This window comes from Rhinolophus sinicus, chromosome 17 (genome assembly GCF_057876585.1).
Source record: "Rhinolophus sinicus isolate RSI-liver-muscle chromosome 17, RSI-T2T, whole genome shotgun sequence".
In the NCBI taxonomy this organism is placed as follows: Eukaryota; Metazoa; Chordata; class Mammalia; order Chiroptera; family Rhinolophidae; genus Rhinolophus; species Rhinolophus sinicus.
In genome coordinates, this window is record NC_142517.1 from 21,666,561 (window position 1) to 21,683,248 (window position 16,688).

Here is a 16,688-nt window from a genome sequence, read left to right on the forward strand (position 1 = left end):
AAATATCAAGTGTCCAGCAATGTAAAAAGCAATCCTTTTCAACCATGAAAAATAATGCTATTATTTAAACCTCAAAGAAATCCCTTGAAATATTATTTTATATATATATATATATATATATATATATATATATATATATATATATATATATATTTTTTGCTGCATTCAAGGCTGCTAACCTGAAAATAAAAAAATTAGTGGCAGGCCACTCACCTTTTTTTTTTTTTTTTCACATGAGTATTTCAGCAATTTTATTTCTGATAAATTTGAACAAATGTGCCTGCTTTAGTATTTGGCTTGGAGAAATTTTTTTTGGTAAAAATAATGCAAAGTCAAAAAAAAAATGCAAAGTCATGTTTTGTTTCTGAAATGTTTATTTTTCCTGAGATTCTGACAGATGGTCACAGATTTCAGGGAACAACTTAAAATTTAGATTTAGTTTGGCACCTTGGAGTCATCATTCAATTTATAGGGTTATTGACCTAAAAAACACTAATATTCAAATGCTGTCCAATTAACATATCTTGATTCCTTGAAATATTACAGCTGTCTTCTTTACGCTGCTTGAAGTTGCTAAGTAGAACCACTAGTGAAATTAAAATGTAAACCTAGGGACTAGGATTCTTCATTCCTAATTCAGCTAGGGCCCAGCTCTGAATTAGAATACAACAAAACCCTCAGGTTTCCTGACAAAGAAGCATAACTCAAATGCTGTGTCCACAGACTCCGACATGCAGCTTTGTCTTCCTGACTTGCCAGCCACAATCGCTGCAGAAGCCACCATGGACCTGTAAATTAAGGCAACTCTTCCTTTGGCTGGAATTTTCTTTTCCCTGGCTTTCTTCTTCCAACAAAACAACAAAATGACTGCCAACCTCCTCTTCTGTTCCACAAATACTTCCCTACAATGGAGGGTGCTTTGAAAACACACACTTTGAGGTTATTTTCCTCCTCGATGAGTTCGTTTCAGCCTTGTGTGTTCAGGAAGGAGGACCAACCCTTCTCCCCAAAGAGCAGAGGAGTGACTGCTTACAAGTAGGAAGAATGCTCCTGGCTAGAGGAAGGGAGTTACCAGCTCCGGCCTCCGTATCACATCCCTGCCAAGTAACAGTTGGTAGGCTGCCCCGTGATTTTCCACACTCCAGATTCAGAGGGAGTGATGTTCTTTTTCATTCAGATCAACCCGAGAAAAGAGAAAAAAATAAATAAAGGAGCAATAGGTGTGGCCTAATTCACTACCGCCTGAACTCCTGACAGAGAAGCAAAACCTTCTGACACCTGCATGTTTGAGCAAAGCTCAGCTTCATCAGGAATGTGGAGTGGAAAGCCGATTGCCAGCAGGAAGAGTTGGAATTGCCTTAAGCCAAGCTGCAGAGTGTCAGTATAGGTTATGACTTGATGGGATGCCTGAGGCCTTGACATCTCCCTTCTGTGGTTTCTCCCCAGCTGGTGTGTAATAGGAGCTAGAGAGAAAGTGACCTGAACCCAGAGTTCTCAGGAAATTCAAGAAGAAAAGCTTCTGTGGAGCAAAACTGAACGTACGTATCTTCTTCTTAAAAATACCCTACACTTTCAGTAAAATTCTGTGTATTAGTGAGTGAAGCAAATCCAGCTCTATTGTCTCCATGAGGAGAGAGGAGAGAGGATGTAAATAAAAGAGCTGCTGAAATAACTGTCTTGGCCCAAGATGGATCCTTTCCTGACCAGAGGGCCATGTTAGCAAACCAAAACTGAGATAATTTTTGTATCCTTTAAATGCTCTGCTGGACCAGAAACACAGTATATCCTGTCTGCCAATCTCCAAACGCCAAGCCAACTCTGGCCCTTCTCACCTCAAAAAAAGGTTAACTAGGTGGCCCCAGCCTATCAGATGCTTTCTGTCTCTTCCTTGTTCTTTATTCACTATCCTATGAAAGCCTTCTCTGAAAGGAGACTGCCCACTTCATGAAGTGTTAAATAAAGTGTGTTTTTATCACCTAACCAGTCTTCTGTAATCATTTTTTCACAAAGCCAAAGACATGTATACACCAAGCCTGACAGATCCACATCAGATTTTCCGTCCTTCCTGTAGGGACGAATGTTGGTGCCACGTAACAGGCATTGAAACTGAAACTTGGAAATGTTACATCACTAGCTCATGGTCAAATGACTGTTATAAGACAGAGTCTGAATTTGAACCCAGCATGGCCAAACTTCCAATCGGGGTGTGTCCTTTGTCTTAGTGGCTCCCAAATGCCACCCCCTGGGCTGATGCCAGCATCCTTGGGCAGTGTGGTCAAAATACCTGGGCCACCAGCTCCAGAAAATCTAATCCAATAGGTCTGGAATGAGACCTGGAAAACTGTTTTTGTTTGTTTTTTTACATATCCTTGACATTTTTCTGCAGCCAGACTTGGGAACCATTGCATTATATACTCTTCTAAGCTTTTTTCCCCCATCAATTCATTAATTGATTTCACGGAAATCTTAGCTCATCTCGTAAATCAAAGTACAATGCATCTATCACTTTTAGGGAATATAGGTGACCTTTCTATGAACCGTAAAATATATTTTCCAATTATTTAAAGTTGCAGTGGTCCTTTAGAAAATGTCCTCGAGTTGGGACTCAGGGATGCTTCTTTATGTTCAAAAAATTAGGGTGCATCCTTGGGACTAATTTATCACTCAGAATTGTCTTGCTGCAAAACTCTATAGTTTTCTGCAGGGCTCAAGATTTTCCTTACCTTTTGGTGGCTGAGAATACCAGGGCTACAGATGCTCAAGGCAAACTCCCCATCTCAGACATTTTTTATTTACTACACCCTCTGGGCTTTACTTATTTTAGACGTAGGGCTATGCATCTGCTTCATCCAATTTTCTAAAATACACTTTTTCCTAAGACACTTTTTTTTCTTTTGGCTTCTTGCTAAGGACTCTGTTGAGCATTTCTTGAGGCCTGAGGTTAAGCTTTTTATATCCTATGCTCTCCAGCTAGAGGTTCTGTGTGTGCACCTATATCCAGGTCTCCCAAGTTTACTTCTCCTTCTCACTCACCTCTTTTCTGTGAAGGGGGACACAGCTAGACTAAAGCAGCCAACTGCAGTCCTGAGGCCAAACCTAGCCTGACATCCGTTTTTGTAAATAACATTTTATTGGAACACAAGCAGGCCCATTCATTGGCTTGTCTATGGCTGCTTTCACGCTACAGTGGCAAAATTGAGTAGCCAGAAGTAGACAGACCATATGGCCTGCAAATCCAGAAGCATTTTCTATCTGGCCCTTTACAGAAAAAGTTTGCCAGTCCGTGCACTAAAGGAACATTTCCAATGAAAATATTTATAAATTTTCCTCTGATAGAGAAACACCACATGGACTTCCAGGATCACTCCACACCACATACGAAGTGAGGATTTTGTTGTCTGCCTATTTTTCTTTATTTTTAATCTGTAGCTTTCGGTCACAAACATATATATTCTTTTTCAATCCCGTGTTCAGATTTCAGTGGTTACTAAAGAGGCAATACTAGGGCCTAAAATAACACAGTCTTATCACTAAAAGCCACTTTTGAATATACAGTGAATCACCGTGTTACATGGATAGGGGAAGGAGTACCGAGAAGAGTATTTGAATCTATTAATTTGCCATAATGCTCTCCAATTACCCTTTCTTCCTCCTGCTAAAATGAACCCTGATTTCACCAATTTGATTTACAGTGCTGAAAACAAAAGGAAACAATTTTTTCTTTTGATTTTCCCCAAATCATCTTGATAACCGGTAATGACACAAAGTATATACCCGGGGTACCAAAAAAATGTACTTGTATTCATCTTTTGTTATCGGTATATATTGAGTATTATAATTTTAATAGTTTTTTTCCTTTCTTAAAATGTGTGTACCTTTTTTTGGCACCCTCCATATCTAACAAAATATTAACCCAGGAATAAATTTTTAGAAAAACAATCTCATTTCTTTCTATGAAAATAAGAAGCAACGTGCCTTTAAAAACCTTATTACTGTTTTCTCTTTTTTAAAAAAACTTTTATTTATTTAAGTGTGTTTTTCCAGGACCCATCAGCTCCAAGTCAAGTAGTTGTTTCAATCTAGTTGTGGAGGGTGGATCGAACCAGCAACCTTGTTAAGACCACTGTGCTCTAACCAACTGAGCTAACCAGCTGCCCCCATCTTATTACTGTTTTCAAATCTCACAGATTTACTATAGAAAATCTTCTGGATTTAATATGTGATGGTTGCAGAAAAGCAACAGGCTTGTAGCTGAAATCTGCACCTGGTCTGTAATCGTGCCCACTTCGCCTGCCGCGTTCTTGATACTTAAAAGTACCAGCGCGCCCTCTTGCGGTAAATTGCAGTTACTGTTCTCTTCTACTAAGAATTTAGACGTGTGGTATGGGCCCATTACGTTTTATGTAACTCATTTTACAAGAGCCCACTCCACCTTACATTTCATCTGTGATTGATTCATATGGAACAATAATCAATAATATATGCTGAGACTTGCAGAATGACCTGCTAAAACTTCCCTGGACTGTAATGAAATATGACTACCAGTGTCTGACACCCAGTCTGAGTTCCCAAGAGCAGTAATAAATCCGCCATCCATCTCTGGTTCATAGAATTACTTTGTAAGAAGAAAAAACGTAAAATCTAACATTATCATATTCTTGCATATACGGTGTTATCAAAAACTTCTATTTGCTCTGCTTTCCAATTTGAAGATGTGGATATATACATAAGGGTAAATACTTTTTATCAAAGGGCACGTGAAAATTCCCCTACATGGAAGAATAAAAAGGCTTCATCAAAATCAAATCCACATCCCAGTTTCTGGTTGTCTCCTTTCAAAGGGAGCTTTGGGTACCTGTTCTGGCCGCTCGACTTTGTGAATTCATTGGTTTGGACTATAGTGCAAGCCCTCTGGAACCCCTAGTTTGTATTTTGACACTTGTGAGACCAACTACCCATGATATATCCTCTTGACTGCTTGCGGTTTTTTTGTTACTGTTTGTAGTTTTAAATATATACAAGCCCCACCACTTACTAGTTTAACTGGGATCCCTTGAGAAAGTTACTTTAACGCTATCAGCCTTAAGTCCTCATCTGTAAAATGGACCGATTAATAATGACAACTTCATGTAGCTGTTATGAGGATTAAATATAAGAATAAAAGCTAAGCTGCCCAGCTCAGTGCTGGTCACATAGGAAGAGTTTAATAAGTGCTGCAATCAGTATGATTTTGAGGTTTCTGAACATATTCTAACACTGATTTCTTCATATTCCTCCTCTCCCTTTGTCACTCCCCCCTTTTCTAATGTATTTTTTGTCTGTTTATGTTTGCTTTTGCTTCCTGTGTAGCAATGGAAAAGCTAGGTTTCTCAGTGTGGGGTTTTGTTTTAGAGCCCTACATTTCAGTAGACTTATTACTATCTCTAACCCGGCAGACTGCACCATAGGGCCAATACCAAGAAATGTGAATAGTGAACTATCTCTGTGGTACTCAGGTATTTGGACCCCGTTTTTATTGGAGAGCTGAACTAGGTCTCCAGAAAGATGTTTTTTAAAACTAGGAAGAGCAATACAATGAAGTACTTACTGTCTGTACTTTCAGAGGTCAGGAGATTTTCTTCATCTATCTGGAAGCTTCTAATGCAAGTTGCTTTCGTGAGGAAACACTCCCCCATCATGGATCTGTCCATTAGAAGAAGAGTAAACATTGACTATGATACATCACTGGACAGAAAGATGCTCCAACTATTGCGGGTAATATTTTGTCCACAGCTTCATCAAACATCAACAGTGACTTTATAGGTCAGCTCCAGCTGAAAAAAGTAGTTATTTTAGAACAGTGATTTCTCAGTTTCCTTAGCAATGCTGTGATATCACGTCAAGGTTCTTACACTCAAAATTAGGGCCTAAACATGTTTGGTGGTTCTCCGTATACAGCTCCTTTCGGGCGGGGAGGCCTGCGGGGTCTCTGCTCCCGCTCCCCATACAAGAACGCAGGATATGGTGAGGCCAAAAAGGAACACCCACGGAGCCATAGGTAGGGGAGTCATACCACTACGGTCTCACTGGAGGCTGGGTTCACTGGACATGTGACCTGCTGTCCGTTTTCTCTGCAACTGACCGATGACTCTCCTCCACTCCCCTCGGCTCTCCTTCGTAGCCGCAGCAGTTATATTAGTGGCCAATGGCTCAATGGCTACAGCTGACGGCCAATTAGCCACAGCTGATGGCCATCTACTACCCGAGCCAGCACCCCTCCACGTGAGGCCGAGAGCCTGTAAACTACATTATGGGGCTCTGTCCCCACAGCTCCTATTTGCAGATGTTGCAATCTCCTCATTATATGTAGCAAGCCTAAAATATGCTAGGGGTGGGGGTGGGGTGGGGACTTTTCAAACAGCTAATATTTAAAAAATAGAATTTTTACCTGTGCCCACTCTGGTATCCACGATTGTTGTCTGTTACCTAGGAATTAACTGGTGAGTTGCGAGGAATGATCACCATAGTAACTAGAAGGACACTGCCACGTTGTAAATGTGGGAAGATGTTAAATTTAGATCAAAGTGAGTATATGTCACATTATCAACCCTCTTCCTGTAGGAGCTAATTTTCGTCAACAGATCTTCCTTATACATCACATGAAAGGCCCTTTTTCTTCCTTTGTGCCAATTTTCAAAACTGTTTAAATTAGCAAAATTTTATTTTTGGTCATCAGAAATACTTGTTTTTGTTTTCTCAAACTATAATCATGTCCCAGTGCTAGTTAGCTTTCACTGGATGATGAATAATACAAATGTCTTGTGTTTTCTGGATACGCACTTTTAAGTAACGCTTTTATATTTTTAACACCAGAAATACACCATCTGACCTGCATTGTGACTGTTTGCTGTGAGTCATTCAAAAGCTGGCGTGTTGTAGGATTTTACTGCTTTTTGTGGCATTAACTTCCCAAGCCACAAACAAACAGCCTTCATACTACCGAGATGAGATCAAACAGTTGATGGCATTTATATTTTCCTAAGCGTCAGAAAGAATGCAATCCCACAAAATTAAATGCCTTCAGGAGAAAAAAAGTTACCATGTGGATGTTTGACATCAAAGACAGAAATATCTTCCATCTCTGTTTAGTGTTCCCAAACTCCAGGCAGCCTTTTTTTATAATTTTGCTTTTTCTCCATTCTCTTTCCTTCTTGGCTCTCTGAATTATAATTAGGAACCTGGAGGATAGATTTCCTTCACTTGTGCTCATTTTTAGTAATATACAGAATCTAATAAAGGACCGTTCTGCTTCTTCATAAAAGATTGATTCTGCTTCTTTGGTGTTCCCGACACAAACCTGTGGGGTATTTGGCAACTGTCTCACCAACAGTGAACTCCTGAAAGAGGGCTGTGTTCCAAGTAGTGCAAAAGCTTGTGTTGCTAGTTACATGTCTTGCTTTGTCCATCATCTATTGTTGTCTAAAAATAACAAACGTTCATGATCCAGCTTTTCACTAAAGCTTTCAGGAGAAGTTGACCTTCCTTGGATTGTGTCTCTGGAAGAGCTGAGTGAAGGGCTGTACTTTGAAAGACTGTATTTTGCTTCCAACCAGACCCTCTGACAGAGCAGGCTCCTCCCATTGGTCTGGACTGAGGAGTGGATGAGAGGTGCAGTATTTCCATGGTCCAATAAAACCAGCAGGATACAGTTCGTAACAATCGAAATATACCCCCCTCTTTTCTGCCTAAAAGTCCAAGAAGAATGAGGTATATAGTTCATTACCAAAAAGAAACAGTCCTTCTAGTAACTAGTCCAGAGAATGGCCAGAGGTGAAATATTCATTTTCCAATGAGTTGCCTGACAGTCTTGGTAGAGTCTGTCTTGAGTAAGAGCCCAGGAGCCCCTTCTCCCTACAGTCTCCTTTCTCTCCCCACTTCTCCCATGATGCCGAGTCTCCTCCCTGGTGCTGGCGCCATCTCGGGAGTGGAGTAGACAGTAGGATTTCTTAAAGTAATGATGGCTATTTCTCCTAGACAACTCAAACTCCATTATACTTGCATTCTCCCTTGTAAGGAGAGGCTTCGGCATTTGAGAATCTTCTGATTAGAGCATTTAAAATCAAGATAAACCGTTTTACTTATAACATTGACAATTGTACATAGCATCACGTGCAATGAGCTTAAAATTTCATTCACTGAAGTCTGTATTACAAAAATCCCCTCATCAGAGGTAAAGAAAGAAGAAAAGATAAAAATCTATATATACATATCCATTCAAGAAGTCTGAACATGACTTACTGCCTTCTTTGAACCAGGAATTGTAGTAGGTGCTGGGAGTACAGAAATGAGTAATTCACAGGCACACTCTCAGTGTCTATAAATTCATAAATTAACTGTGGGTGGTGTAGGAGTGGTAAACAGACATATAAAAAGTTAATGGCAGTGCAGTCCTGTGAGAACTTGCATCTCGATATGAACAAAGTATTACATTGGCTCCGATGAAGGCACTCGTCCCTGGGAGAGGCTGGACAAGTGGGAGGAACGCAAAACAACACAAAGGAAAGCACATACCTTGATTAATTTTCCTGGACGTAGCCTCAGCAGAGCCATTTCCAAAGTGGGCGTGCGCCATTTTACACAGTGGGTCCGCATTCCACACTGGTGTGTAACTATCGTGAAATAGACACAGCCACATATCAAGTGGAGATGCCAGGAGGCAAAGGGGACATGGGTTTGAATAAACTTAAGATGCTCAGACAGACCACTGTAGAGTGTATTCATTTGCTAGGGCTGCCATAACAAAGCACCACTGACTGAATGGCTGAAACAACAGGAATTTATTTCTTCACAGTTCTGTTGCCTAGACATCTAAGATTAAGGTGTTGTTAGGGTCAGTATCTTCTAAAGGCCTCGCTCCTTGGTTTGTAGATGGCTGTCTTCATCTGCTGTCTTGATATGGTCATCCTTCTGTGTGTGTGTGTGTGTGTGTGTGTGTGTGTGTGTGTGTGTGTGTGTCTTAACCTCCTTTCTTATAAGGACACCAGTCATATTACAGTCCACCCATATGATCTCATTTTACTTTAGTCACCTCTTTAAAGGCCTTATCTCCAAATGCAGTCACATTTTTAGGCATGGGAGGGTTAGGACTTGACAATGATTCTCTCATTGACCAAACTTTGGTCGAGCTCTTCTGAGCTCTTTTTTTGACTAGGCCTGACCTTAGGCTCCCATGCCCTTCCCTGTAGAGTCCATTTCTAGCAAGAACCCTGCTAAGTCACTTTAACCAAAATCACCCATCATCATCCAGGCGAATTGATCAACCTGGTCTGCCTTCAGCAAGAATCCTGCTAGGTCCATTTAAGACAGAATCCTCCCTTACAGATGACGTTTCTTCTTAGTAATTTCCCATCTACTGACCCTCCCCACCACACACACACACCCTTTTTCTTGGCTACAAATTCCCATTTTTCCTTGTATTTGGAGTTGAGGCAATCTCTCTCCCCTACTACAAAACCCCAGTGTAGTGGTCCCTATACCTATTTTGATAGTCCCCAGGATAAAGTCGACCTTACCCTTCTCTAACAAGTGTCATGAAGAATTTTATTTTTAACAGACTTCAACATATGAATTTTGGGGGACACAATTCAACCCATAACATAAGATCTTGACTGGCAAAGGTATGGTAAGGAAGCTCTAGTCACAAGCTTCTCCTTCAGGAAACAGGGAGAGGGAGAGGGAGAGGGGGAGGAGGAGGGGAGGGGAGGGGGAGGGGGAGGGAGGGGGAGGGGAGGGGAGGGGGAGGGGAAGGGTGGGGGAGGGAGGGGGAGGGGAGGGGAGGGGGAGGGAGGGGGAGGGGAGGGGAGGGGAGGGGAGGGGAGGGAGGGGGAGGGGGAGGGGGAGGGGGAGGGGGAGGGGGAGGGGGAGGGGGAGAAGAGAGTCCTGGTTTTCTTAGAGCTCTGTAGGACATTGATTGTTTGGGACAACCTGGAGAGTAAGGAGGGGAAAAAAAGGAGAACAGGACAAAGTAGTTTGTTGTCATCCTATAGGATGACACTTCCATTTAGTTTAGGAAAAATAAACTTAAGGAAAAAAACAAAATCAACAAATGTTACGACATTCTGCCATATGTATCTCATGGCAATTGAAACTCCAACTACTATTTCACCCCCAAAGAATCATTTTTATAATTATTACCAGTTATTGACTGCCAACTAGGTCAGTCCAGCAGAGAAGGCAAGGGCAAGGACCCTCGAGTCAGACAACCCAGCATTTGAATCACAGTTCTACCACTTACCATGGTTCCCCAAAAATAAGGCCTAGCTGGACAATCAGCTCTAATGCGTCTTTTGGAGCAAAAATTAATATAAGACCCTTGTTTTACTATAAGACCGGGAATATAATATAATATAATATAATATAATATAATATAATATAATATAATATAATACCAGGTCTTATATTAATTTTTGCTCCAAAAGACGCATTAGAGCTGGTTGTCCAGCTAGGTCTTATTTTCAGGGAAGCAGGGTACCATGTGACCTTGAACAATTCAATTTCTCTATGCCTCATTTTCTCGCCTAGAAAATTTGAATAACTGTGTCTTCCTTAGAGGGCTCTAGTGAGGATTATATGAGATCGTAAAGATTATTGCTATCTATTATTAATATTTTTCCGGGACTCTGTATAGGAGGTGCTTTATATATTTTATCTATTTTAATCTCCTAAAAAAGTCCTACGAGGTATATATCAGCAGCCCCACAGCCTCCTAATACTCCACCTGCCCCTGCCATCACTGACAACTTCCATGAGGAGATTCATGAGAGTTTTACTCCCGAAAACTGATGGAAAGAGTAGCTTCACAGTCACTTACTTCTTCTCTTCTTTGGATGGTGCATTCTATTCTGCTTGTAGCTGCTCTCCTGGCATAGTTTCTATGACAACCTGTCTCTGGGATATTTTTATGTTCATCCATAGTACTCATGTCTCTTCTTGTTACAAAAAGAAAATCCATCAAATAAAGCCTTACATAAAGGTTTTGTTAATGGAAAAACTTCTGTTCATGGGGAATCTCAAAAAGGAACCATGATGCTACATCGACCACGGCAGTACATTACTTAAAACTGCTTTTGTTTAAATGTTATAAAGCCCCATATACAACTCATTCTCTCCAGCATAATAACTGGAAACATGTATAATTAGATCTCATAGTTACTAGTACAACGCAAAACAGATGTCCAGTTTCATTCTGATGTTGGAGCTTTTGTAAAATTTGTGTCTTGATGTTTCTTTTGGCTTTATTGTTCATTGCAATTTGCTTGACCATACTGCAGTATGTAAATGTTGGGAACTCTCTGCACAATCTAATCTATACCCTAGGAATGGATAAGCGTATGAAGTGGCCTAATAGAGTTAATACCCTAAGAACTGGCCAGGCAGTAGTCGACAGTATTGTTGTCAAAACGAACACCAGAAGTTTTATTATTTAGCATGTTGTAAAGAATTTCTAATTGACGAAATAAGTGGAGGTTAAGTCAGGCCAGTGTTAGAAGTTGGGCATCTCCACCTTTGCAGGAAAAACATATAAATAAATACCTGTCCAGGCAGATACTTCATACCAGGGGGACACCGGTGAGGCCCTGTGCCTCTCCCATCTGTGGATGATCTTGTCCTCCAATCTGAAAGGCCTGACCTGCCTTCCATCAGTACCTGCTTGTCTTGGTCTTGAAGGTGAGGGTCATTTTGTCAAAGGTTGGGCCTGAAAATACTGCAAGTATACACAGGCAGCATGAGCATTTTGTGCCTGCTTGCTAGCAAATGTTTGTTTGCTTAGAATATTATGGTCTGAAATGTGCTTTTGCTGCAACTGCCTGGTAGATGAGGGGTGGGTAGGAGACACAGAGCTGACATGCCCCCTGAAGGTGCTGGAGAGTTCTGATGATGTCCAAACCGACCTGACATGGCTGGGATGGTAAAAGGCGTTAAGTTCGTTCAAATTCTCATCTTCTATTCTTCAACATATACCTCATACTACCCCTGTGTACCTGAATTTCCTCCTGTCACACTAGAACTTGTCTTCAAGAACAGGCTCAGTGATCTTGACACAAGGACAGCCTACGGGTCAGCATACTGGTATTATATTCAGACAATGTAGAGATGCTCTGGTTTCCATAACCACCACTTAGGTACTGAGTCATGAATCCTCATGCTAGCTCCCAGACTCTGTTTTGTTTTGTCTTTTTTCCTTTTAAACAGACTTTATTTTTTTAGAGCAGTTTTAGGTTTACAGCAAAATTGAGAGGAAGGTACTGAGATTTCCCATTACCTTGTCTTCACATACACACACGACTTTCCCCACTATCAACACCTGCCGCCCCCAACCCCGCCAAGGGGTACATATGTTGTAGTTGGTGAACCTGCACTGTCACATCATTATCACCCAAAGGCCACAGTTTACATTAGGGTCCACCCTTGGTGTCATATATTCTATGCGTTTTGACAAATGTACAATGACATATATCCATCATTAGAGCATCATACAGAACAGTTTCAGTAACCTAAAAATCCTGTGTTTCACCTATTCATCCTTCAACATATGAACTGGGGTGGGGGGATGACCCCTGCCCCCACCCTCCACCCCCACCGGCAACCACTGATTTCAGTGTGTCCATAGTTTTGCCTTTTCCCGAACATCATGTAGTTGGAATCATACGGTGTGTGGCCTTCTCAGATTGGCCTTCTTCACTTCATAATACACATTTAAATTTCTTCCATGTCTTTTCATGGCTTGGTAGCTCATTTCATTTTAGGGCTGAAAATATTCCACTGCCTGGATGAACCAGTTTGTTGGTCCACTCACCTACTGCAGGACAACTCGGTGCTTCCCAGTTTGGGCAGTTATGAATAAAGCTTCTATGCATATTCACGTGCAGGTTTTTGTGTGGACATAAAATTTCAACTCCTTTGGGTGAGTACTGAGAAATCTGATTACTGCATCATGTGATAAGAGTATGCTTAGTTTCATAAGAGGCTGCCAAACTGCCTTCCCATTTTGCATTCCCACCAGCGGGGACTGCGAGTTCCTGTTGCTTTTGGTGTTGTCAGTTTTATGGATTTGGGCCATTCTGATAGGTGTGTAGTTGTATCTCCTTGTTGTTTTAATTTACATTTCCCTAGTGACATATAAAGTGCAGCATCGTTTCATATGCTTATTTGCCATCTCTATATCTTCTTACGTGAGGTGTTTTTTCAGGTCTTTTGCCACTTTTTGAAATCAGGATGTTCGTTTTCTTTTGTTGAGTTTTAAAAGTTCTTTGTATATTTTGGCTAGCAGTCCTTTGTCAGATATATCTTTTGCAAAGACGTTCTCCCAGTCTGTGGCCTTTCATTCCCTTGACCAGGCTCATTGTCAATGCAGTGAAAACATGTGTATATGCTTATGCATTGGACTGATTCATTCATCTTTTCTTTCATTTGTTCAGCATGTATTTATTAAGCACCTGCTAAGTCTGAGGCACTGTACCAAGCACGTGGTAACCAACATAGGCCTGGGTTGCATTTGCCTCTAAGCCATGATAGGTCATAGTTTAAATCCTCAAACATGTATTCATACCCTTAGTGATTTAGCCTCTGAAATATTGTGGAGCCTGACCTGTTTTGATCCCCAGACACTGCCCTGATTACTCCCCTTATTGCAGATAAGCACACCTAAGTGGTCTCATTTTTCACTCACATCTCCCTGTCCCAATTCTTCCTCTGCACACAGGCGATATTTATCCTTCTAAAATTTATATACAATCAGGTTATATTTCTGGTTTTAAAATGTGTATTACCTATAGCTGTAACAGATATCAGTTTATTCTATAACACTGGAGTGCAAGAGACATCATTTCTCTTAACTTCTTTAAAATAGTTAAATTATGCTGAGCCCCCTTCTACTCAATAGGAAACACAATTTCAGTCTTTGTATTGGGCTCCTTCCTTCCACCAGGGTTCTTCTGAAGCGTACAGGAATCTCTTACAGAATATTCAAGAATGGGCCCTCTGGTTTACAATGCTCACCTCTGATCTTCACCTTGACTGTATCCAGTTGGTCCTATGAAAGTAGGTAAAGCCAAGCCTAGCTCTTTAGAAATATTTGGTTTCTGCCCAGCAATACAAAAACATATGAGACAAGGAAAAGCAAAAGTTAGACACCTTCTTTGGTGGTAGAAAGTAAATATATATATATATATATATATATATATATATATATATATATATATATATATATTTATATGGAGAGAGAGAGAGAGAAACAAAACCATTAAGTAATGTTTCAAATTATCCTGCTTTGTGGAGAGAGTCCAAATTCTTTAGCCTGGCTATAAGACATATCTACACTTTCGAGTTTCACCTTCATCCTGTGATGTGCTGGAGCCAGTTCACACCAGCTCATGAAAGCCAAGTGCTAGACTTTCAGGCATGTTGTGAGCCAGTTGCTAAACATAGCTATTATTAAAAATTAAATGGTATAAATATCACTCCCTCCCCCTTCCCATCTCCCTAGAGAGCCTTCCCATCCCCATCTGAGCTCCCAAAGTACTTTGTCAGTATTTGTATTACAACAAATCTGACACTGTTCCTGATTGTTGTTTGCACTAAAATATCCCCAGACTATGATCTTGTCAATAAGACTTTTCATTCATATGTGTCTCCCTTGCTCTGTGACGAGGGCCCGGCACATGGTAAGAATTCAATAATTGTTTGGTGAGTAAGTGAGGAAATGACTCTTGGAGATTAAAACCTATTCTCTTCCTGATATCTTGGGATCTCCCCTCTACCCAGCAGCACCCACGGTTTCCCAGCTCAGGCTTTACATACCTAAGTCTGAGTCCTTCCCTTTTTTCATCAGTCACCACAGGAAAATCTTGGTTTCCCTCCACAAGAGAAGTGACTTTCATTCTTCAAGGCTCTTACTCCGGGGTAAGAATTAAAATACAGATCAAACTCAAGTAGCAAAGAAACACAGAATATTTAACAATACCCTGACATACATAAAGCCAATTACAAGTCTCAACATCCATATGTAATGTCCTTTGTACATGAGCCGAAAATGGAAAGTTTATGTGACTGGACGGTAAGTCAGTGCAGGGGCTCTCTTCAGCCCAATCGATACTTTACAGACAGAGCATGAATTTGGTGAAAACTGTGGGAATGGCTAATGTGCCTAGCATTGTTGGGTGGGTTGGTAATGGACAAAATGGCCAGGAGCATGGCTCATTATAGCGATATGCCTGGGAAACATACTTCAGAATAGAATGTCATGAACATTCTGGAAGGTTCATGTCAGAAATGTGACAAAGACTGGGAAAAACAAAGGTTGAAAACCACTGCTTTTGATTTTAGACTGTGCAACCTCAAGTACAGAACTGCTTAACCTAATTTCTGATTCCACAAACAGCTTTGGGGAAATAGTCATTGCTTTGCCCTAGTCTTCCCAGAACAAGAACCAAACGTCCCTGAGGACACCAAATGACACCACCACCCCACCGCCAAGCTGGCACCGGCAAAGATGTAGGCTATTTGCAGAGAGCACACCGCCTCTGCTGTGAGTGGGCAATAAACTACCAGGGAGATGCATGCTGCCTGCCTGGAGACAGGGTTGCTAGGTACCTCTGAAGTAGTGAGACCGAGAGGTGTACATGATTCCCCCCACACTTCTTATTTTACACAGTGACAGTCGTAGCCTGGAAACAACAGCGAAGAATGGCATCTGTGGTATTAGAAATAATGGCCAGCCAAGTGCCCTATGGGGCACGAGGAGCGGGTTGAGGCTTTTATCAAGAGCAGGAGAAAAAAGTAATGTGATTTGGTTTCACCATAATTGCTTAAGCAGCCTGGGTGAGAACTAATTATGAGTTCATCTGGCTCCAGAGAAACCCCCCTCTTCCCTTCTCCAGGATGATACTGAAATATCAGCATTGCATCACCAGAAATCACTCCCATTGGTGGCCTTTCTTAAGGCGAGCAGCGTGCTCAGTCTCTCTGAAAGCCACTGGAATCTGTATAGACCCAGGAATTTATATCTTTCCAAGGCAAATAAAATATTCCTGGCACTTACTTGTCACTTGAAAACTCAGAGTGCTTGCCCGTTATTACATCATAGAGGAACTGTTGTTTTCAAAATGTGGGAGTGATGAAATGCAGAGAAGGAAAGGAAGGGACACGTTACAGGCCCTATGTCACTACAACAGCCCTGCCATTGTTAGATTTGAGGGAGATCCTGGGTTTCAGAACCATGCTGTTCATTGAAGATATCTTGACACTCCAGGGCACTCACCAGGCTCCAATGGCCCTAAAGAGACAAGCACATTTGCTCAGAAAGTTGGTCGCCTAACTCTCAAACCAGCAGTGCTAACACTGGAAGTCAGCAGGATGGGACTTGTATTCCATCTAGGTTAGTAGTCCAAATTACAAATCTAGATGAAAGCTAAGTAACGCTGCTATACTATGCTCTTTTGGGTCCTATGTGAATGAAAATTAGGTGAGCTGGATTGTGGGAGTAGGAGAACATGGGTTCAACCTGGGTTCAAATCCTGACTCTGATGCTTAATAACTATATGTGAGCTATATGCAAGTTAGGTTGGTGCAAAAGTAATTGTGGTTTAAAAGCTTGAAAATAATTGCAAAAACCACAATTACTTTTGCACCAACCTACTAGTTGCCTTCAC

The 16,688-nt window shown here is 41.2% G+C and overlaps 1 long non-coding RNA gene across 2 annotated transcripts; it reads right to left on the reverse strand.

Annotated features, from left to right (window-relative positions):
* Window positions 1-318: 318 nt before the first annotated feature.
* LOC148754741 (uncharacterized) lies at window positions 319-16,657 on the reverse strand. 2 transcript variants are annotated; one of them, XR_016019731.1, is made up of 4 exons: window positions 14,839-16,657; window positions 14,038-14,175; window positions 5,588-8,648; window positions 320-1,164 (listed from the first exon to the last, which is right to left on the reverse strand). It is a non-coding gene; the product is annotated as an uncharacterized LOC148754741 (long non-coding RNA). The 2 variants fall into 2 exon arrangements; XR_016019730.1 differs by having other exon boundaries at window positions 319-8,648.
* Between the last annotated feature and the right edge of the window lie 31 nt (window positions 16,658-16,688).